Here is a 23904-nt window from a genome sequence, read left to right on the forward strand (position 1 = left end):
GCAATACAAACATAATCTCACATAATTCAATAAAATCCTCCACTCCTAAATTTGCACTGGAAAAAGCAGTATGAACCTCATGAAATATTTTCTTTGTATTTACTCTTTTTCATTTTCTCTGGAAGGCAAAAAGAAATTTTCCATCTGTTGATTTGTTCTCCAAATGCTCACTGGGTCAGGGTAAACCATGAGTCCGGAATTCCACCCAAGTGACAGGAACTCAAGTACTCAAGCCGCGATCTACTGCCTCCCAGGATACGCATTAGCAGGAAGCTTCAAGCCTGCTCCAGTATTTTACAAATGGTAACAAGACATTCCTGGCTTTGCCCACTAAGAGAACAAAGCACAACCATCTCAGAGACCAAGGTCTCAGAATACAATTTCCCACTACAAGGGACCAGGGCTGGTGGGAGAAAGGTCCTGCGATGGAGTAAAGGGTGGCCATCTACAAGACCAGACAGGAAGACCCACGGGGAGCACGCACACCAGAAATACCTGGAGATGCTCCCAGTGGCCAGATACTTTGATCAGCAATGAGAATAATTGCAATAACCTAAGAAATCACCAAATACATTATTTAAAAGTCACATGTTCACAAGATTTGTTAAAATAAATGGATTCGAGAATCACTGGCCATCTTTGGGGCCATAAAGTTTTCCAACGGTTATAAATAAATTTCTTTAAGATATATTTATTTTTATTGGAAAGGCAGATTTACAGAGAAGAGGAGTGGCAGATACACAGAGAGAAAGCTCTTCCATCCGATGATTCACTCCCTAAGTGACCGTCACGGCCAGAACTGAGCCAATCTGGAGCCGGGAGCCTGGAGCTCTTCCAGGTCTCCCACATGCGTTTAGGGTCCCAAGGCTTTGGGCCGTCCTCGACTGCCTTCCCAGGCCACAAGCAGGGAGCTGGATGGGAAGGGGGGCTGCCGGGATTAGAACCGGCTACTATTTGAGATCCCGGCATGTGCAAGGCGAGGACTTTTACCACTACACTATCACGCCGAGCCCATAAATAAATTTCTGAATAGCCAGGTAATATCTAAGAAACTTCCCCACAGAATTATTCTATCTAATATGTGAAGAAGGGATAATGGAATTTAGGATGGTAACACTATAGAAACACATGACTTAACACATGATCTAGGCAGGCCTGTTTCAACAGCTCATTTAGTCAATCCTCCCCTGTAAGCAACGGGATCCCATATGAGCGCCTGTTCATGTCCTGAGTGCTCCACTTCCTATCCAGCTCCCTGCTTGTGCCCTGGGAAAGCAGTTGAGGACGGCCCAAAGCCTTGGGACCCTGCACCGGCATGGGAGACCTGGAAGAAGCTCCTGGCTCCCTGGCTTCAGTTCACCTCAACTCCAGTCATTGCAGCCACTTGGGATTGAACCAGTGGATGAAAGATCTTTCTGTCTCTCCTCCCTGTACATCTTTCCAATAAAAACAATTCTTGCAAAACAACTGATGTAGGCAAATTGTAAGTGAACAGCCATCACAAATAAAAAACCAATCACACGTTACATGCTGTCAGAAACAGAGACTAAGCTCTGTGAACAAAGGTCAGCTGCAACCTCTAGGCCTCACATCCCACGTACAGGGAACACAGGGAAGAAGGGACACCTGCTACCGGACTCCACTAGACACCGGCTGTAAAACCCACAGGGTGAGCCATCACACGACACATGGGACATGACTGCTTCAGGAAACACACTTGAAAAAAAAAAGGGGGGGGTGTAGGGGAAGCCCGCAGGTGAAAAGATGTTCAAGCAAACCTCTGCTCAACGTGACGTGTGAACCTCACATCCAGATCTGAGCAAGTCAACCACACCAAGGAAGCAGGAAGTGACTCTGGGGTGACAGCGGTATTGTGGTCGGTCCTAAGGAAACTGTTTTGTCTTTTCAGGGAAAATATTCAAGTCGTTACAGATGAGTTGATACAACAAGAATGTGTTCCAAGAATGCAGTGGGAGAGGCAGGCGCCAGCAGCAGCAACAGACTGTTTCACCCTATACGGACCTCTGAATCTGTACCATAACCCATATGAGCAAGTGCATGACTCTATACTACCTGTTCAAAGTTAGTAACAACATATTCATGATACACACAATTGTTCAGGACCTTCTGCTTTACAACAAAAGAGTTTGGATGTTCTTTGCTAGCTAGCAAAACTTGACATGATTAATAATTGGTAAAAAAAAAAGTTAATTCCACTTGCTACTCATCTGCTCTGCTAAGCCCTCTAAAGATCTAACAGACTGATCCAAATGGAAATGAAGAGTGTGGAAATAGAACCAAGAACACATATGATTAACAAACAATCTACATTTAAACTCTTAAAATTGCACTTCACAAAAGATACGTTTTTTTTCTCAAACTAAAAATACATAAAAATTATCAAATTGGGCTCAGTGTGGTAGCCTAGCAGCTTAAATCCTCGCCTTGAATGCATAGGGATCCCATATGGGCACCAGTTCTAATCCCGGTCGTCCCGCCTTTCCCTCCAGCTCCCTGCTGGTGGCCTGGGAAGGCAGTTGAAGACGGCCCAAGGCCTTGAGACCCTGCACCCGCGTGGGAGACCTGGAGGAGGCTGCTGGCTTCAGATCGGCTCAGCTCCAGCTATTGCGCTCACTTGGGGAGTGAATCATCGGACGGAAGATCTTCCTGTCTCTCCTCCTCTCTGTATATCTGCCTTTCCAATAAAAATAGATAAAGCTTTAGAAGAATTATCAAACTATTAACTATTTTGAGCGTAGGGTTCTGAAACAGATCTCTAGAATTTCTTCATCCATAAAACTGAAACTATACTCATACAACAGCAACAAGAGATAGTTTTTCTTAATGTTTCCTGTCCACTACCTGGTGTAGCCCACAGACGACAGTAGCAACAACTTCTTTTAAGGTATTATCTCAGTTACCAGGACAATAGCAAATAGAAAAAAAAAACAGTCCATAAAGGAAACAAGAGTAGTCTGAACCGCGCATGCAGCCAGCAGCCGCACGCACACCATCCCCTAACTGGCAAAGGAAGCCAGGACTGGAACGTGGCTTCAGGAGCCCTCTAAGTGGGAGTGGGGGGCCAGGGCAGGAAGGCAACCTGCAGCACCCCACAGAGATATTCTCAGCATGGCTGCACACCTCAGAGCCCCACTCCCAAGGACCAGAGGGAAACCAAGTCCTCGGGAGCACCGTGCCAGGCTGCGCTCAGCACGCTTGTAGCAAATATGCCTGTACAAGCCTGCAAAAGGAAGGGTAAGACATAAACTTGGTTCATATTTATAGATATAAACTCAGTTCATATGTGTAGCGTACGCTACTAAAGCCTAGTTGTTACAAGACTAGCACAATTATGTTTTTAAAAATGATCACTGACACTTTTTTTTAAAAAATGTATTCTTGGGCCCGGCGGCGTGGCCTAGCGGCTAAAGTCCTCGCCTTGAAAGCCCCGGGATCCCATAGGGCGCCGGTTCTAATCCCAGCAGCTCCACTTCCCATCCAGCTCCCTGCTTGTGGCCTGGGAAAGCAGTTGAGGACGGCCCAATGCATTGGGACCCTGCACCCGCGTGGGAGACCTGGAAGAGGTTCCTGGTTCCCGGCATTGGATCGGCGAGCATCGGCCCATTGCGGCTCACTTGGGGAGTGAATCATTGGACGGAAGATCTTCCTCTCTGTCTCTCCTCCTCTCTGTATATCTGGCTATAATAAAATGAATAAATCTTTAAAAAAATAAAAATAAAAAATGTATTCTTATTTGAAAGGCAGATTATACAGGGAGGAAGAGAGGCAGAGAGAGCTTCCATCTGCTGGTTCACTCCCCAAATGACAGCAACGGCCAGAGCTGAGCTGATCTGAACCTAGGAGCCAGGAGCTTCTTCCCAGTCTCCCAAGTAAGTGCAGGGACCCAAAGATTGGGCCAATCCTCCGCTGCCTTCCCAGGTTCTAAACCTGGAGCTGGATCTTTTAGTGGAACAGCCAGAAAAAGAACCATTGTCCATATGGGAAGTTGGCGCCGCAGGTAGAGAATTAGCCTACACTAGCCCAGACACTTTTTTTTAAAAAAGATTATTTATTTTCAGGGGAAGATGGATCAACAAAAGTCTTCTATTCACTAGCCTATGCCCCTAAATGGTTCTTTTTTTTTTGTTAAAGATTTATTATTATTGGAAAGCCGGATATACAGAGAGGAGGAGAGACAGAGAGGAAGATCTTCCGTCCGATGATTCACTCCCCAAGTGAGCCACAACGGGCCGGTGCGCGCCGATCCCAAGCCGGGAACCAGGAACCTTTTCCGGGTCTCCCACATGGGTGCAGGGTCCCAGTGCTCTGGGCCGTCCTCGACTGCTTTCCCAGGCCACCAGCAGGGAGCTGGATGGGAAGTGGAGCTTCCGGGATTAGAACCGGCGCCCATATGGGATCCCAGGTCGTTCAAGGACTTTCACCGCTAGGCCACGCCGCCGGGCCCCACCCCTAACTGGTTCTAACAGCCCAGGTTACGCCAGACAGAAGTTAGGAGCTTCATCCGGGCTGGCCATGTGAACAGCAGAGAAGGACCCAACTACGTGGGCCACCTCCTACTGCTCTCCCAAGCAAAAGCTAGGACTGCAAGTGCGGCAACCAGGACTCACGCTGGATGCAAGGCGCTGCATGCGGCAGCTCAACCTGCAGCACTGCCACACTCGTCGGCACTGCCCCTTTTCTGCTCATCACTCCAGTTCCAGTTAACTTTCGTGCTAATGAACCTGAGCCAAACAGTCCTTCTTCCGAACCACTTTCAGACTATCCCACTGTTCCACAGAACAACTCCTGGCCTGAGCCTGCACTGGGACCAAGCCAGAAAACACAGGGATCCTGCACAGACCCAGAACACTGGCCGACAGCTCAGCCACAGATTTCTGACTCTGCAAGAGGCCTGTGAGTGGCAGAGAGCACTCAGCAAAGTTTATGTTGGAGAAGCAACAGCCCAGGTTTAATTTTTTTTTTTAAAGACACAGAGCATGAAATCTAAGTAGTGGTCTAGAGAACATCGCATCCATTGCTCCTACTCCGTAACACCTGCATAAAGCAAGGAACTTGTAGAATGAGCTAAAGACACCCTCAGAAAGGCCCTGGACAGCAACGGACGTTTCAAGGCAGCAGCAAAGCCACCCTTTACGCACGGAGGCGAAATGAAGGTACGTTCAGCAAACCGTACCTCAGGGAGTTTCTGACCAGCAGAATGCCACTGAAGAAACCTGGGAAGGAAGAATTTGTGAGTGGTGTGTACAAGATGGAAAACTGACCTTAGAATGAGATCTGAGGTGCCAGAACGAATGGGGTACAAGTACAGGCACACGTGCCCATGAGCACAAGCAAACACTACCCAGGCTAAACACGGCGGTTTGCATTAGGATACAAGAGGGGCAAAGAAAAATCAGGGGTGGGGTGGAGAGGGGAACACCAGTGTTTACTTCAGAGAATGTAAGAAGGGAGATCATTCAAGTATTTTAAAATCTCTACATTTTCCTGGAGGGAAAACCAAGATACTGATGACATTCGGCTTTATTAGCTTAAAAGGCTAGGATGAATCAATACCATATGGTTGTCCATACCGTATGGACAACAGGCAAGGAATGCAGTTGACTCAATCCAACAAGGAAAAACACTAGAAGCACCTCCACGGCGCTACATTAACACTGGTGGTATCGTTGCAAATTGCTGTACATATTATATTGGGACTCTTAATTGACTGGGATGATACTCTACCAGCTCTAACTTCGGACCAGAAATGGTCTCCCCAAGAAACTGTTCAACCCATCTGGACAATAAGTAGCTGGACTCTATGCTTGGTATACGTTTGCAAGGAAAGAATCTTGATTGAATTTGAACTGTAATACTGCATCAAGGTGGAGGAATCCACCAGGCGGAGAGGCATGGGGAGGTGGGGGGATTCCCAGAGCCTATGAAACTGTCACATAATGCAAAATAATTAATAAAAAAAAAAAACACTGGTGGTATCAACAGGGAATCGCTTTGTGGGTTTTTGCACACACGGAAGATGTTCTGGCCTGATTATACCCCCAAAAGTGCATGTTAAAACTTAACCCAATAGGATGAGTAGAGACCTGGCAGAAACAGCCTGAACGAGGTTGGGGAACTTCAGGAAGGGGCTAGAAGGGAGAAGCCAGACCCCAGGCTCTTCTGCCTTGCTCTTCCACCAGGCAAGGAAGGAGCAGCAGGAAAGCCCTCAGACACCTAACGCTGGTGCCTCGAGTTTGAATTTCCCAGGATCCAAAAACATCAAGATTCAAAACTATCAAACTTCTGTTTTTATCAAGTACCCAGTTTCAGGCACTTTCTCACAGCAATACTAACAGGCTAAAACAGATGAATCAGAAATACAGACAGCCATTACGAACCTACACAAGGGTATAACCTGGCTCTGTCCACTGAGGCCTGGAGGTAATGGCAGACACACCAGTGGCAGCAGGCACCTCATGTGCCCAGATGGTGATTTCCACATACATGTCCACCCACAGCCCCATGAAAGCAAACCTGCCAGGAGGGGCCACTCTGAGTGCTGCGGCACCCAAACCAGCCAAATCGTCTGCTTGCACCAGCAGGTAACTCTCAAGCAACCAGGAGACATAAAAGGGGCACAGGAGAGCAGGGTGAGAACAGAAATAACTAAAGTAATCTAAGAATATACGGATGAACCATTCCAATGAAATAACAGATCAAAGCCAGAAGGTGCAGGAGGGCTCCTCCTCCCGTACAGCAGTAATACAGCACGCTGGAGAATGACCACTGCAGGCTGAAATAGTGAGTCAAAGTTTGAAGAGGAAAGGGTATTTTTATTTATGTGGTGGCAGTGCACCCACTTCCAAACCAAGGACTGCATTTTAGCAGCAGAGAAATCTTTCAGCTACTAACAGAACCCATTGGCTAACACCATCATAACTGTTGGAACAAACTAACCTTGGAGAGCTCCTCATACACTGTGCTGAGAAGAATGGAAATCATCCATTTGAAAATCCCTGTCTAAAATATACAACCTGAATCCAAGCTAGAGGAAACTTCAGAGAAGCACAAACTGAAAGTCATTCTAGGGGGAAAAAAAACTCATCTGTAATCTTCCAAAACATCACAGCAAGAGTGACAAGCAGAGGTTAAGAACTGCGTCACACTGAAACATCCTTTTTTTTTTTTTTTTTTAAATTATTTATTATTTAACTTCAGTAATTACATTGTATTATGTGACACAGTTACATAGATACTTGGGTTCTCCCCCACCCCTCCCCAAACCCTCCCACCATGGTGGATTCCTCCACCTTATTGCATAACCACAGCTCAAGTTCAGTTGAGATTTCCCCATTGCAAGCGTATACCAAACATAGAGTCCAGCATCTTATTGTCCCGTTAAGTTCAACGGCTTCTTAGGTATACCCTCTCTGGTCTGATGACAGAGCCAGCAGAGTATCATCCCAGTCAACTGAAAGCTCCAACATACCATCAGCAAAAATTTACATCATTATGGAATTAATTGACATAGTAATGAGTAACCAATATGTTAAAAGTAAATGCGGGTTCCCAGCCACCTTCTGTGACCACCTCACCTATACTTCAATTTAGTTTATACACAACATGTAACATTCAAAACATAACATGTTATACATAACATCATATCATCTTAAATTAAGGCAAACATGTGGTATTTAACCTTTTGGGATTGGCTCATTTCCCTTAGCATTATGATTTCCAGTTTGGCCCATTTGGCCACAAAGAACTGCATTTTGTTTTTTTTAATAGCTGAGTAGTATTCCATGGAGTAGATGAACCATAGCTTTCTTATCCAATCCTCTGCTGATGGGCATTTTGGTTGTTTCCATGTTTTTGCAATTACTGATTGTGCTGCTATGAACATAGGAGTACATGTTGGTTTCTCATAGAACAAGTGTTCTGGATATATTCCTAGGAGTGCTATTGCTGGATCATACGGTATGTTGAATTTGAGTTGTTTGAATATTCTCCATACTGATTTCCATAGAGGCTGTACCAGCCTGCAGCCCCACCAGCAGTGGAGTAGGGTTCCCTTTTCCCCGCAACCTCGCCAACAAGTGTCGTTGGTGCTTTTATTCATGTGGGCCAGTCTTACTGGCGTTAGGTGGTACCTCATTGATGTTTTAATTTGGATTTCCCTTATTGCCAGGGAACTTGAGCATTTTTTCATATGTTTATTTGCCATTTGGGTTTGTTCCTTTGTGAAGTGTCTGCCCATTTCCCGTGCCCATTTCTTGAGTGGGTTGTTTGTTTTGACATTTTGGTTGTTTTGTAGCTCTTTGTATATTCTGGATATTAGCCCTCTATCACCTATGTCGTGTGCGAAGATCTTCTCCCATTCTGTGGGTTGCCTTTTTACTTTGTTGATTGTTTCTCTAGCTGTACAGAAGCTTCTTAGTTTGATGAGGTCCCAATTGTTTATTTTGGTCTTGATTTCTACTGCATCTGGAGTCTTTTTTAGGAAGTGAGGGCCTACCCCTAAGTGTTCCAGTGTGTTTCCAACATTTTCTTCCAAAAGTTTGAAGGTTTCTGGATGTAGGTTTAGATCTGTTATCCATTTAGATCTGATCTTAGTGTATGGTGAGAGATGTGGATCTATTTTTTTGTTTCTGCAGGCTATCAACCAGTTGTCCCAGCAGCATTTATTGAACAGACCTTCCCATTTGCCTGGGTTGTCGTTTGTCTTTTTGTCAAAGATTATTTGGCTGTATCTGTGTGGGTTTCCTTCTGGCGTTTCTATTCTGCTCCATTGATCTTCCTCTCTATCTTTGTGCCAGTACCACGCTGTTTTGATAACCACTGCCCTATAGTATGTCCAGAGGTCCGGGACTGTGATTCCCCCTGCTAACTTCCTGTTCTTCAGGATAGTTCTAGCTATCCGTGGTTTTTTGTGCTTCCAGATGAACCTTTGGATCATTGTTTCCAGTTCCATGAAGAATATTTTGGGCAATTTGATTGGGATTGCGTTGAATGTATATATTGCTTTTGGCAGTATAGACATTTTAATGATATTGATTTTACCTATCCAGGAGCATGGGATATTACTCCATCTTTTGAGGTCTTGTTCAATTTGTTTTTTAAGTGGTTTGTAGCATCCTGAAGACATCAGACCCAGTGCAGGGTGGCGTGGGACCTAGGAGGACATGGGGTGATAGGGGCGACGGCTGAGGCTGCAGCACACTGAACGAGAACACCATGCCACCACTAACTTCCCAACAGAAAACTCTGTGGTTCTGTCAGCGAACACCCTGGATCTCAGGAAATACATCCTGAAGTGTTCTTATGACATATGCAACTTAGATTTAAATGAATCAAGGAAGAATTGCCACCCATTCTTATACGCATTCAGAAAAAGAATGATAATGCTGGGCCCAGCACAGCAGCCTAGCAGCTAAAGTCCTAGCCTTGCACATGCCGAGATCCCACATGGGTGCCAGTTCTAATCCCGGTGGCCTCGCTTCCCATCCAGCTCCCTGCTTGTGGCCTGGAAAAGCAGTCAAGAAAGGCCCACAGCCTTGAGACCCTGCACCGACATGAGAGACTCAGAAGAAGCTCCTGACTCCTGGCTTCAGATCAGCTCAGCTCCGTCCACTGCCGTCACCTGGGGATTGAATCAACGAACGGAAGACCTTCCTCTCTGCCTCTCCTTCTCCCTGCATATCTGACTTTCTAATAAAAATAAATCTTTAAAAAAATATGATAATGCTAACAATAAAATACAGTATGTGAATCTAAGCAAAGAACACGTAATAATTCCTTATACCCTTCCCACAGGTTTAAAATCATATCAAAAGCTACACATAAAACAAAAGATGTAACTGGAAAACAGTATTTGATACATGATCATTATCTTTAATATCTAGATATTGCATAAAGCAAACTTTAATATTCAAAGATATTACATAAAGCAAGATGTAACTGGAAAACAAGTATTTTTTTCATACAGGATCACTATCTTTAATATTTACATATTTTATAAAGCAAACTTCAATATCCAAAGATCATATTAAGCAAAAGATCTAACTGGAAAACAGAAAGTGTTTTTTCACGCAAGATCACTACCTTTAATATTCAAAGATACTGTATAAAGCAAATTTTCTTAAAAAACAACACCACTCCTAAAAATAACAGGAAAAGAATACACACAGCCACATCTCAAAAGCTGATGAAGACCTTAGGAACACGGAGAAACAACAAAGTCAGCTTCACTGATGACTTTGAAGCAGTCAAAGGCAGACAGCAATGAGATGTTCTGCACCTGTTCTGGCCCTAAGTTTCTGTTTGGAAAGCATCAGCATTGGCCAGGATCCCCTGAAGTGGGCACTCAACACCTCAGCAGTGGAGTGTTAGCTGGAACCTTTCAGGAAAGCAATTTAAACTGTGAAATCAGGAGCCTTAAAAAAAAAATCCACACCATTCTGGTTCTTGACACCACGTGAAACACACTTCAACTGTGGGTTAAAGCTGTCGCCATTCATGTCCTAGCTGCTCCATTTCTGATTCAGCTCCCTGCTACTGGACTGCAAAGGGCAGTGAAGGACAGTCCAAGTGTTTGGGCCCCTGGCACCCATGTGGAACACCTTGATGAAGTTCCAGGTTTTGACCTGGCCCACTGCTGGTCACTGCAGCCATCTGGGCAGAAGACCAACAGATGAGAGATTTGTCCCCATCTCCAACTCCTTCTCTGCCTCCCCTCTCACTCACTAAGTTAACTTTTTCAAATAAATAAGTCCTTTTAAAAATAAGTAAAAAAAAAACTTGGGCCCGGCACTATGGCCTAGTGGCTAAAGTCCTCGCCTTGAACGCCCCGGGATCCCATATCGGTGCCAGTTCTAATCCCAGCAGCTCCACTTCCCATCCACCTCCCTGCTTGTGGCCTGGGAAAGCAGTTGAGGACGGCCCAAAGCCTTGGGACCCTGCACCCGCGTGGGAGACTCAGAAGATGTCCTGGATCCCGGCTTCAAATCAGTGCACAGCACCAGCCGTTGCAGTTACTTGGGGAGTGAATCATCAGACAGAAGATCTTCCTCTCTGTCTCTCCTCCTCTCTATATATCCGACTTTGCAATAAAAATAAATAAATCCTAAAAAAAATAAGTAAAAAGCTATCCCCAGAGGAAACAAAACTGTTAAAAAATAATCCACCAAAAGCAAAAGAAACACAGCTAAACAAACTGTAACATGTAAGAGTCAGACATTAAAAGTTGTTAAAATGGGAAATATACTGCGAGGTGTTGATAAATTTTCAAAAATGAGGCTTTAGAATGAGCTTACCTACCTAAGAAAACAATTCATAAAGCTCACAGTAGAAGTGCTAACATATAAACAGGGACATGAACCGATCCCCACCTCCACAGTCCTCATCAGTGTCCCCACCCAGGCCAGAGCTACCATTCACTCACGGCAGTATCAATGCCAGCCACTGGTGCTCCCTCTGCTCGCCAAGTCCCACCTCATCTCATGCATGTCTCAAAATGGACTCAAGCTACTGAAGTCACTTCGAAATTGAAACCTAAGTTAAATATGGACCTTCATCAAGTAGTAATTTCACTTTTCTTTTCCTGTTTCAAATAAAGGCTATAAAAACAACCCCAGGGCTTTCTGAGACAACCTAGTCTCCCAAGCAGACCAGAGCCAGCAGTTAGAACCCACATACCCAATGGGTGCTGGGTGCTGCTGCGTGGGAGCCAGCAGTTAGACCCCACATACCTGATTATAGCTGATGGGCGCTGGGTGCTGCTGCTGTGGGCTCACCTTTCTGTCAGCAGCGGCGTCTGGCAGCCTAATCAAGAGCCACTGGGGAAAACACAGGCAGCCGGGAGCCGACCTCCGCCACAGCCCAAAGCCACACCTGACTCCAGCTCCGCCCTAGTCCCTACGGATTCCACCTTGCACTTGGCAACAGGGCCTAATTAGCTGAGCAGAGCACAGCAACGCAGGCAAAAGCCAGGTGGGAGCAAGTTCACCCTAACCATGCAGCAGGTCAGTTTGAGGTGTGCGTAAGTGAACGGTTCTCAGCAGGTGTTAAGTGTACAACCCAGGGGACTTGTGCCAGTGTCTTAGGGTTTTGGCTTAAGAGACAGAGAGAGAGAGAGAGAAATGTTTACTGAAGTCTATTCAAAGAGGTGGCTGCAGCATATTGTGTGTGTGTGTGTGTGTGTGTGTGTGTGTTTACTGGCATCCATTAGAAGAGGCGGCTGCAGCATTGTGTGTGTGTTTTATCTATTTGAAGAACCCAAGGACGCTGCTGAACATCCTACAGCAGCTCCCCACAGCAAAGAATTATTTAACCCCACTGCTGACCGAACTCAGTGTGAGAAATCCTGCCACAAACTGCTGTGTCTCCCAAGGCAGAAGCGCCTCACCCCCGGCCCAGCAGAACAGGAGCTACTCCAGAAATGCCAACTAAGCCATACACTGGAAAGTGGCAAATGCGTCTTTCTCCCCCGGGGCTTGCTCCCTTACATATCTTACATTTCCTCCAACACCGCTTCACAGCAGAAACCAGAAGATAATACTATCAAAATGGCACAGGATGGGGGCACACCCACAGAATCGATGACAAGGTCAGCTGTGCCTCTCGGCAGGACCTCGGACCCCAAACTCACAGTCCCCAGCTTCGCTTACAGACAGAAGGACAAGCAGTCAATAATCATAGAAAATACTGCTCCTTCCCCCAAAACTTCACAAGGCATAAAGAGCCACAAGCCATACTCAGCGTGCCCCTGCACAAACAAAAAGGCAGATAAGAAAGAATTTGGTACTGTGGTAACGCAACAGGGTGGAGGAGTCCACCGTGGAGGGAGCTGGGGGGGTTGGGCAGGGGTGGGGGGAATCCCACTGCTTATTAAACTATGTCACATAATGCAATGTAACCAATAAAAAAAAAGAATGCGGTATACAAATTGTCACCGTTGTAACTGGATTACAGTCATGACGGCTAAGACACACACCACGGTAGCTCTTCCTCGATTACTTTTTTTTTTAAAGATTTTATTATTATTGGAAAGCCGGATATACAGAGAGGAGGAGAGACAGAGAGGAAGATCTTCCATCCGATGTTTCACTCCCCAAGTGAGCTGCAACGGGCCGGTACGCACAGATCCGATGCCGGGAACCAGGAACCTCTTCCAGGTCTCCCACGCGGGTGCAGTGTCCCAAAGCTTTGGGCCGTCCTCGACTGCTTTCCCAGGCCACAAGCAGGGAGCTGGATGGGAAGTGGAGCTGCCGGGATTAGAACCGGTGCCCATATGGGATACCGGGGCTTTCAAGGCGAGGACTTTAGCCGCTAGGCCACGCCGCCGGGCCCTTCCTCAATTACTTTTAACAGCTTCACCAAGCCATGACGTCAGCCTCCAAGAGGCCACCAGGTAAAGAGGAGTCCTCAGGTCCCATCCCTGGCTGAGGCCTAACAACCTGGGCCTGCCCCTGAAGCATCACTGAGCCTGTCTGACCCATACATTTGTCCTTCCAGCGGCAGCGACACTGACCACTTCCAGTGACCCACTCAGTACTGACCAGCGGCCTGTTAGACACACGTCCATTACAGATGGACTTCTGGTGCAGAGGTCAAGGACCCCCTGGGACACCTGCTTCCAGTATCGAAGTGCCTGTGTTCGAGCTCAAGCTCAGGTCTCATTCCCCATTCCTGACAACAGGCAGCAGGTCAGGACCCAAGCAGCTAAGCCCCGCCACACATGCAGGAGCTCCGACTTGAACTCCTTGCTCCAAGTTTCAGCCTTGGAGTGGTCTAGCGAGCTTCGTGCTCACACCCCTGCAGGCCCAAGGGTTTAGGTTCCTGTCACTCACACATCAGACTCAGTTCCTGGATCCCGGCTTTGGCCTGGCCCACCTCCAGCTGTTCGGGCATCTGGGGCAATGATCAAGTAGATGGAAAATCTCTCCCTGTATCTCCCTGTCATTCTGCCTTTCAAATAAACAAATCCTTTTTAAAATTCTGAATTTTGGGGCCTGGCACTATAGCCTAGTGGCTAAAGTCCTTGCCTTGCATGTGCTAGGATCCCATATGAGCTCCAATTCATGTCCCAGCAGCCCCACTTTCCATCCAGCTCCCTGCTTGTGGCCTGGGAAAGCAGCTGAAGAAGGCCCAAAGTTTTGGGACCCTGCACCCGTGTGGGAGACCCAGATGAGGCTCCTGGCTCTAGGCTATGGATCGGCACAGCACCGGCCGTTGCGGCCACTCGGGGAGTGAACTAGCTGATGGAAGTCTTTCTCTGTCTCTCCTTGTCTCTATATGTCTGATCTTCCAATGAAAATAAATAAATCTTTTTTAAAAGTCTGAATTTGGGGGCCGGCATAGTAGCGTAGCAGGTAAAGCTGTCACATACAACAGAGATAGCCCACATGGGCACCAGGCCATGTTGCGACAGCTCCGCTACCAACCCAGTTCCCTACTAGCAGCCTGTGAAAGCAATGGAAGATGATCCAAGTGCTTGGACCCCGTACCCATGTGGGGGACCAAAAGACCCACCCACATGCCACATCATAATGCTTGGTTCAAGTCCCAGCTCCTCTGGTCCTGTTCCAGTGTCCTGCTAACAACTCAAGTACTACGGTTCTGCCACCCAAATGGGAGCTCTGGATCGAGTCCTGGGCTCCTGACTTCAGCCTGGCTCACCCTGAGGGCTATGAGCATTTGACAGTGAACCAGCAGACGGGAGCTCTCATGTACTGTCTCTCCTAGGAACAATCTTTTTCAACAGATGAAGGTAGGAAGGGTGTCACCAGGCAAGGAATGCGAGTTGCCACAAGACCCTGAAAAGGGACAGACATCTGACAAGCACACACAGACCTCATTCCTACAGCACAGAGAACCAATTCTGCCAACAGCCTAAATGACCCGAGGAGCGCACTCATCTTCAGAGCTCACTGAGACAGGGTAGTCCCAAGGACGACCTGAGGTCAGCCTCCCAAGACGCAGGGCAGGTAAGCCGGCCAGGCACAGCACCCTTCTGACCTGCACACAAGGAATGTGTGTTGGCTTACATGGTCACCTGTTACACAGCATTAAAAAAACAACACCTTCAGGAAAGGTAAAGGAATGTGCTACCTGGGGCCAGTGACATGGCTCAACAGGCTAATCCTCCACCTTCAAGCACTGACATCCCATATAGTTGCCAGTTCATGTCCCAGCTGCTCCACTGATCCAGCTCTCTGCTTACTGGTCTGGGACAGCAGCAGAGGACAGCCCTAGTTCTAGGCCCCTGTACCCATGTGGGACACATGGTCAAAGTGAAAGCAGCTCCTGGCTTCGGCTCGGCTCAGCTCCAGCTGTTGCGGCCACTTGGGGAGTGAACTAACAGTTGGAAGTTCTCTCTATTTCTCTATGTCTTCCCAATAAAAATTAATCTTTAGGGGCCCGGCGGCATGGCCTAGTGGCTAAAGTCCTCGCCTTGAACGCCACGGGATCCCATATGGGCGCCGGCTCTAATCCCGGCAGCTCCACTTCCCATCCAGCTCCCTGCTTGTGGCCTGGGAAAGCAGTCGAGGACGGCCCAATGCATTGGGACCCTGCACCCACGTGGGAGACCCGGAACAGGTTCCTGGTTCCCGGCTTGGGATCGGCGTGCATCGGCCCGTTGTGGCTCACTTGGGGAGTGAATCATCAGACGGAAGATCTTCCTCTCTGTCTCTCCTCCTCTCTGTATATCTGACTTTGTAATAAAAATAAATCTTTAAACAAAATAAAATAAAATAAATCTTTAGAAAAATAAATTCATTACTCTATAATCCAACAGTTTCACACCTAACTATACCTAAAAACTCTGACCTGTCCGGACCAGAACACAAGCAAAGAAGATGCATATCACCTGGGGGTGGGGGGAAGGTGACAACCCATTCATTCATCAAGGGCACAAAGAACAAATCAGAATATTCGCACAATGCAACACAACACAGCAATTAAACAGCAAGGAACTCCACTGGCTGATTCTTAAAGTCTTACGTGGTTATGAAGCTCAATAATACATTGGGTTAAGCCTGCATTTACAATTCTGGGATCCCAAGTAGGAGCACCAGTTTAAGTTCAGCTGTTCTACTCCTATTAATACACCTGGAAGACGGTGGAAGATGACCCAAATCCTTCATCTCCTGCCATCCTGGTGGCAGACCTAAATGGAGCTCCTGGCTCCTGGCTTTGGCCTGGCCCAGTCTGGCAAGTTTCCATCTGGGGAGTGAACCGGCAGATGAAGGCAGGAGCCAGCACTTCTGCTGCTGCTGCATCTGAGAAAAACAGCGGCAGACATTCCCTGGCAACCAAGTGGGAGGCCCGGATGAAACTCCTGGCTTCGGTATGACCCACTGCTGACTGTTGCAGCCAGCTGGGGAGTGAGCCAGCAGAGGGAAGATCTCTCCATAACTAACTCTCAAAACAAGTAAATCTTAGGGTAGCAGTTACTTCTGCGGCGACGTAGGCAGATGAGATCCGAGTGGAGTACCCAGCATGGAAGGTAATGTAACGTTGTTCCTAATGGCGACTAAATAACAGTATTTACATTCTGTGCATGTTTTATAAACACCGTAACATCTATCCAAGATTTGAAAGATGAATACATCTAACCAACACAATGTGACCAAAAAGGGGGAAGTTTTTGTTTTTTGTTTTTTTTACCAAGATACATGCATTGCAAACACTAATTCAAATTATGTGGACACATCCAATCATTTTTAATCGTATAATGCATGGATTTCATGCCTTTTTCCACTCAGTGTCTCTTCAAGGCCCATCTAGGCTGCAGTACATATCAGTTCCGCAAGCCCTTCCACACTTGAATATTCCACAGTAGGGGTGAGCTACACTTTAGTTGCCCTTCATCAGCTGATACTCACTTGAGTTGCTTCTACCTTGGGGGTGTTCTGCACATCACTACTGTGAGCATGCATGCACAGGTTTTGGTGTGGGTACACGTCATCACTTCTGTCAAGCACCTGAGCGTGAACCTGAGTGTCATGTGGTGACCCCGTATTTGGCCATTTGAGATAGTGCCAGACTATGACTCAGAATACCAGTCCCAATGTACAAAGATTCTAATTTAAAAAAAAAAAAAAACAAGGAGTATTTATTTTGAAAGAATTAGAGAGAGATCATGCATTCATTCATCAGCTGGTTCATTAGACAGACCAGCACAGGTCGGGCTGAAGTCAGGAGCCTCAGCTGGGTTACCCACACAGGTGGCAAGGATTCAAGCACTGCGGCCATCTTCCACTGCTTTCCCGAGCCGTTAACAAGGAGTTGGACCGGAAGTGAGGTAGCTGTGCAAAGAACCAGTATCCGTACAGGACTGGCAGCACTGAAGGCGGGTGCCCACCACCTCTTCCCAAAGATTCCAAGTTGTGCAAATCCCACAACACTTGCAATTGCCTCTGTTTCTGACTATAGAGGGGCCATCTTGATGTGTGTAAACCTGACATTTCATTATGGTTTTGACTTCCATTTCCCTGGTGGCTAATGTCTAAAATCTCTATTAACACAGATTTTTCATCTGCTGGTCCACTCCCTAAATGCCTGCAACAGGTAGAGGTGGGCTTCAGCCATAAGCCAGGAACTCAGTTCAGGTCTCCGACACAGGCAGCAAGGACTCAACCCCTGAAGCCACTGCAGGCAGCAGCCTCCCAGGATGCATTATCATTTTTTTGTGCCTACTGGCCACTTACGTGTTTTGTCCGAGAAGTATCCATTCAAATCCTTTGCCCATTTTTAAATTAGGTTCTTATTCTCATTGCTGTTGAGGTACAACAGTTCTTTATGTACTCTGCTTCTCTGTACATCTGCCTTTCAAATAAAAATAATTCTAAAAAAAAAAAACACTTAAGCCAATCACATACCTGGAGAATAGGCAAGACTGAAACTATCTTCTACAAAGAAAAAAATACATGTACATGCCAATCTAAGACTCAGATTACTTTTAGAAATCTTGGAAATATTTCATCTGCTTTGATATTTGAAACCATTTGCCATCAAATACATTAACCTAAATTATATGCATTAGGGCAGAAACAGAATTTACTATTTTTATTTACTTTTTTTTTCATCTGTTTGAAAGACAGATCTCCCACCTGCTGGTTCACTGCCCAAATTTTCACAACAGCTGAATCCAGACCAAGCTGACAAGGAAATGCCAGTCTCCCATGTAGGTGGCAGAGATCTGTCGTCTCCAGGGTGACATGAGCAGCCAGCTGGAGTCAGGAACCAAACTCAAGCCCATCAGCAGCAGCTCACCTGCCGCCCTAAATACCTGGCACAGAAACAGAACTTACACAGTGCGGGAAAACAGTAAAAGGACCAAGGGGAGCGAGGAATCTCTCTCAGGAACTACTACTTTTTTTTTAAGGATTTATTTATTTTCATTGGAAAGTCAGATTTACAGAGAGGAGGAGAGGCAGAGAGGATCGTCCTCTGGTTCACTCCCCAAGTAGCCGCAGCAGCCACGGCTGAGTTGATTGGAAATCAGGCACCAGGAGTTTCTTCAGGTCTCCCATGCGGGTGCAGGGTCCCAGGACCTTACGCCATCCTCGACTGCCTTCCCAAGCCATAAACAGGGAGCAGAATGGGAAGTGGTGCAGCCGGGACACGAAGCAATGCCCACATGGGCTCATGGCCCAAGCAAGGCATGGACATTAGCCACTAGGCTACTTAGCCTGGCAAAGAGGATTTCTTAACTGGTTTAGTTGCTTTATATGCTAATTTCTTCCTGGCACTAACAAAACAAAGAGAAAAATGTGGGAACAAAATTGCCAAATAAAAGTACAGTAAGCCTGGCTGAAGGTGAATTTCAGACAGATTGGTTTAGGTATGCCCCCATGTAATATCCCTATGAAAAACGCATCCGTTATTTATCTGGAATTGTACTGAAATTGCATCTGGCAACTCTGCACAGAGCTTTCTACAAGATGAAGCCAGAGGGCCTAGCACAATAGCTCTAATGGCTAAATTCTCACCTTGCAAGCACCTGGGTCCCAAAAGGATACTACTGACTCACAGCCCAGCTGCTCTACTTCCCATCCAGCTCCCTGCTTATGGCCTGGGAAAGCAGTAAAGGACGGCCCAATGCTGTGGGAACCTGCACCCACTTAGGAGATCCGGAACAAGCTCCTGGCTTCATTCAGCTCAGCTGTGGCAGTAGCAGTCAACTGGGGAGTGAACTAGGAGATGAATGATCTTTCTGTCTCTCCTTCTCCCTGTAAATCCGCCTTTCCAATACAAGTGAATAAATCTTACACACAAAAATAGAATGAAGCCATAACCAACCTAGCTTCCTTACTTTGTAACAGAAACTAAAAGCCAGAGAAAGGAAGTGGTTTGCCTAAACGCAAACCCAAGATCAAGGAAGTGAGCCCTACTCCGAATAGAGAAAACAGATTCCACGGGGAGACCTTAAGGCGCCCTCCCTCCGTCCATGCGACCTCCAATTCCTGCTCTTGTCAGAAAGGCGCCAAGGACACAGGCTGGGAAGGGGGTGGGCTTCCTCTCTAACGTCAAACTTTCAATCTCAATAAGTGGTTGAGCAGCTCCAGTCTTCAACAAAAGAGATTCGGAAATTATGCTTTTGAATTTAAAAAAAAAAATCTGGTTTTTTTTTTTTTTACAAACCACCACGTCACACTTTTGGATACGTACTTGCTGATTAAATCAAACAGGACATCCTTTTCCCATGAACTCAGTGCTCCAGGACTCTCAGATTTAATAAAGAGGTGTTCTCACAGACCATACTCTTTTAGCGTCCTGAGCCAGGCACACAACTTCCCATACAGATGTCTTCCACTCCCACTGGACTCCCGGGCACCTAACCCAACCCAGCAGTGACAAGACAGCTGCTACAGCCTAACAACCCGCTTCCCAGTGGGGGCTGGAGACATACCCAAAGTCTACCAGACAGCGCTCGCTCCTTGTCCACTTTGTGACAGTTTCCGTAATGGCATGACACAGCTGAACCCCAAAAAGCGATAGCGAAGCCTACACTCACAAAGAATTCGTCCTCCAGATACCAACAAACTCCCAAATACGCAAAGCATTTCCGCAATCGTTAAGGGAGCTTCTCCACCTGTGAGCTTTGGGGGTCCCCGGAAGGGGACGGGGTTGGCAGGGAGACCCACCCCCCCAGAGGCTTCTTTTTTGTTTTTTTTTTTTTAACTTCTAAACACCTCGTTTTCAGAAAGCAGCTGGGGTTAAAAATGCTTACAATAAACCATGATCCCACTCCCGTTTCAAGTTTGCAAGGAAAAAATAACTTGGCGCAGGTGCACAGAATCCAAATCAAAGGAGTAACAGCAAGACGTGACACCTACCTGGGCCTCGGCCGGCGGCTCCGGTGCGTGCCACGGTCCGCGGAGATCACGGGGCGGACGGGGAAGCGTCCCTCCCGCACAGCCGGCAGGGGCTGACCGGGCCGGGGCTGACCGGGCCGGGACGGACGGCACCTGCGAGGCGCCCCGAGCCGCCCGGGGTCCCCGCTCACGCCGGCGCCCGGAACCCGCAGGGCCGGCTCCCACCTGTCGCCGCCCGCCACACCCCCACGACCCGCTCGGCCCCGCACCACAGCCGGCCCCGCGACCCCCGAGCCTGGGCCGCCTGCTCAGGGGGGCGCCGAGCGCGCGGCACGGCCGCCCCGGCCCGCCTCGGACATGCCAGACGCGGACACCGCGGACGCAGCAGCTCCACGTCGCGCAGCGCGCCGCCTATTTACACCCCTCCGCCGGGGGCGGGGAGGGGAGCGGACGGGAGGGGATGGGAAGACGCCGGCTGGCCGTCACGTGACGTCCGCGTCACGTGGCCGCCCGCCTGGCGCGGAAGAGTTGCCCTGGCGACGGCGGCGCGCTGGAGGCTGACGTCTGCTGGCGGCGGCTGCCTTCACGCCGCTCAGGGGTCTTAGGACTACAACCAGCGAGGCCAGAAGGGCACTACTAGGCTTGTTTTCTTTCTCGGAAAAGGGGGAAAGAAAAAATGGAAAATATCAACCCCCTTTATCGCGAGCTAACGAATGGAAAGACAAGTGAGGAAGTAGTTTTGTTTACTTTCGAGCATTCATCCTGAAAGACACCTGCAACCCGTAGAAGGGGTGTGAAGGATTGCAGGGCTTAAAACCTTTATTTTAGATTATATTGTAATTTTCACGGGGATTTTTTTTTGCATAAGTACAGATGTGTCAAAATAAATATTTGAACGTTCAGTTTGTGTCCACAGTTTTCTGATTATATGCTCTGTTCGCCGCCTCTGTGTCTACCAGGTGTGGAGTTCCTTCGGCCAACCTTAAGGGAGGAATGTTTTTCAGCTGCTGCCAATGTTGCCTCCAATTGGTATCTCTTACAAACAGCCTACAACCCTAGTGGTTTGTGTTTTCCAATATTCTCAGGCATGGATTGTGAGCAAATCCACTCCAACTATTCCCTCAGGTATTTGGTTGTCCGAGAATGATCTACTGTAGCACTAACAGGTTTTCTCAAATACTTGGCTGGGTAGAGAGCGCACTGTTGGGACTTATGCAGGGAGCTCGAAGAAGCCTGTGGATGGTAGATTGTGGCGCAGGGGGTTAAGCCGCTCTTGATGGCAACAGCCCATACAGCAACACAGGTTCACGTCCTAACTCCACTTTCAAATCTGCTTCCCATACACACACCTGGGAGGGTAGTGGAAGATGGCCCCAGAACGTGGGTCCTGACAGAGGGAAGAGCTGGGAGTAGTTCTTGGCTGCAGGCTTTGGCAATGAACCAGCCCAAGATTGCTTTCTGTCCCCACACCCAACCCTTGCTCTCTGAAAAGCTACTCTTTCAAATCATTTTTTTTTCAAATTAACATAGCAAGCCCAAAACAAGTTCACTTCCATGCCACACTTAGAATGCACACAGAGTAGAAAGTGTGGTGGTGAATTTTCTCCATACCTATCTTTTACTGCCAAAATCAGCAATCAAGTCCATTACCACAGCCTGTTGACACTTCTGGCAGCAGGACCAGTATTTTTCGTCTGCTTGCCTTATGCCTAAACCCTGCCCAGTGAGCAAATCTTTGTATAGGAAGTGGCAGGACCTTCATGGCTCCTGGGGGATCTGAGAGCAGGACACACAGCAGCAAGGCTCAGGTGAGTGTTGGCCCAGCCTTAACTTTCTAGGCAGTTGACTTCACCTGTGAGCCTGCCTAGATCTGCCTAAAACAAAGATCTTTATCTGCTGACTGTAGAGTGGTTTTGAAATGACATGAGTTGACACACAGCTCTTCCTAGCACCCAGCACAGCCACAGTTTGGCTGCCTTTAATCTCTATGGCATTTGGCAAGAGGATCATAGTACAGGAGGTCAGAGTCCGCAGGAGAAAAGGGGTTGCTTCCAAAGCCCGGGGCCCTGGATTTTTGTACCTGGTCACCGTGGAAGATGGGATTGCCAGCAAGGAAATGGGAGCACAAGGGAGCAGCGAACCATTTGGACTTAGAATATGAAGGATGTCAAGGAGGCACCTGGTGCTCACTGCAGATGCACACACGTGACCAACCAGGTGCTTATTCCCAAAGCAGCACTGGCCTTGTAACAACACTTTCTGAGTTCTGTCCACTGTACTTACAGAGACTCCAAACACAAACCCCAGTCATGTCAGGAACCTGCTATGCTCTCCTGGGGTCGGGCCAAGTGATCAGTGCTAATCCCAGCAATTAGACACAGTGGAGTTACCACCAGATGGTGGGACACACAAACCATAGTTCAGTTTTTGTCTCAGGGTTTCCTGGCAAACAACAGGCTATGCAGTATGTAAGACAAAGCACCGGAAATGTACAGACCCCTTCCACGTGGCATTTTTCTCTAACCCAGATGGACATGCTAGAGCTCCCCTTCCACTCTGTATGTTGATGAATGTAGACTACAAAGCAAGAATCAAAAATGACCTACTAAGGTGTGGTAAAGCTACAAGCTGGCAGAGCCAGCCTGGAGTTCAAGTTTCTTGCCTACAAATTAGAATTTCTTTTCCTATTTCTTTACAATTGGACAGATGTGGTTTTCACCTTTTGTTTAGCCGTCTCAGAGGGTTTTTTGGTCTTCTATTATTTGAACAAATTTGGCTTCTGATGGCACACAAGTGGTTAAATCCCAAATGGTACCAGAGGGTGGAAGTGTACCCCAATGATGATGTTTAGAAGCTGGGCCTAGTGGCAGGTCTTAGGTCTTGGGGAGCACACCCTCAGAAGGTAGTGGGCCCTGCCTTTCTCTCGTTTCCCAACTCACAGTCCTTCCTCCACCTGAGCTTGGCCATTGCCATCTGCTGTCCTCCCTCAGAGGCCAAAACAATCGTGCCATCTGATTGTGGACTTCAGCACTCCAAAATGCTGAGTCAAACAGAACTTTCTGTCATATGAATTTCCTCAGGCGTTTCATTTTCTGAATGGCTAATAGACACGCCCCAGGATGATTTGCTTCACATAGAATTTTGTGTAACAGAGGAAGAGGATTTGGCGGTGAAGTAAATGTAAATGTGAAAGGAAGTCACAATGAAGGGTGATCACTCTCATCCTGCCCCAGAGTCTTGCACCTGTAAAGACCAGCAGAAGAGAATGCCCATTTTATAGAGAGGAACAGAAGAGTTATGTGCACTTAGGGGCAGGGCAAGGGCAGGGACAAGATTGAGAATTTTAACTTGCCTTCCAAATTTCCAAATTGAGATGCACTGTCAGCAGCTGGATGGAAGAGAAGGTGATTTTTTTTGTTTTATTTTTTAGATTTTTTTTTTTTTTTTTTGGAAAGGCAGTTATCTGTACAGAGAAAAGCACAGAGAGAAAGATCTTCCATCTACTGGTTCACTCCCCAAGTAGACACAAGAGCCAGATCTGAACCTGTTGGAATCCAGGAACTTCTTCTGGGTCTCCCATACA

The 23904-nt window shown here is 47.4% G+C and overlaps 1 protein-coding gene across 4 annotated transcripts in view; it reads right to left on the reverse strand.

The window, feature by feature from the left end:
- MARCHF8 (membrane associated ring-CH-type finger 8) overlaps window positions 1-20454 on the reverse strand; it is a 103635-nt gene extending 83181 nt beyond the window's left edge. For all 4 annotated transcript variants that reach the window (XM_058671078.1, XM_058671077.1, XM_004598652.2 and 1 more), the window contains exon 1: window positions 20343-20454. The gene's annotated coding sequence lies outside the window, so the exon portion shown is untranslated. The remainder of the gene's footprint in view (window positions 1-20342) is intronic.
- Window positions 20455-23904: the final 3450 nt, after the last annotated feature.

This window comes from Ochotona princeps, chromosome 13 (genome assembly GCF_030435755.1).
Source record: "Ochotona princeps isolate mOchPri1 chromosome 13, mOchPri1.hap1, whole genome shotgun sequence".
Lineage (NCBI taxonomy): Eukaryota > Metazoa > Chordata > Mammalia > Lagomorpha > Ochotonidae > Ochotona > Ochotona princeps.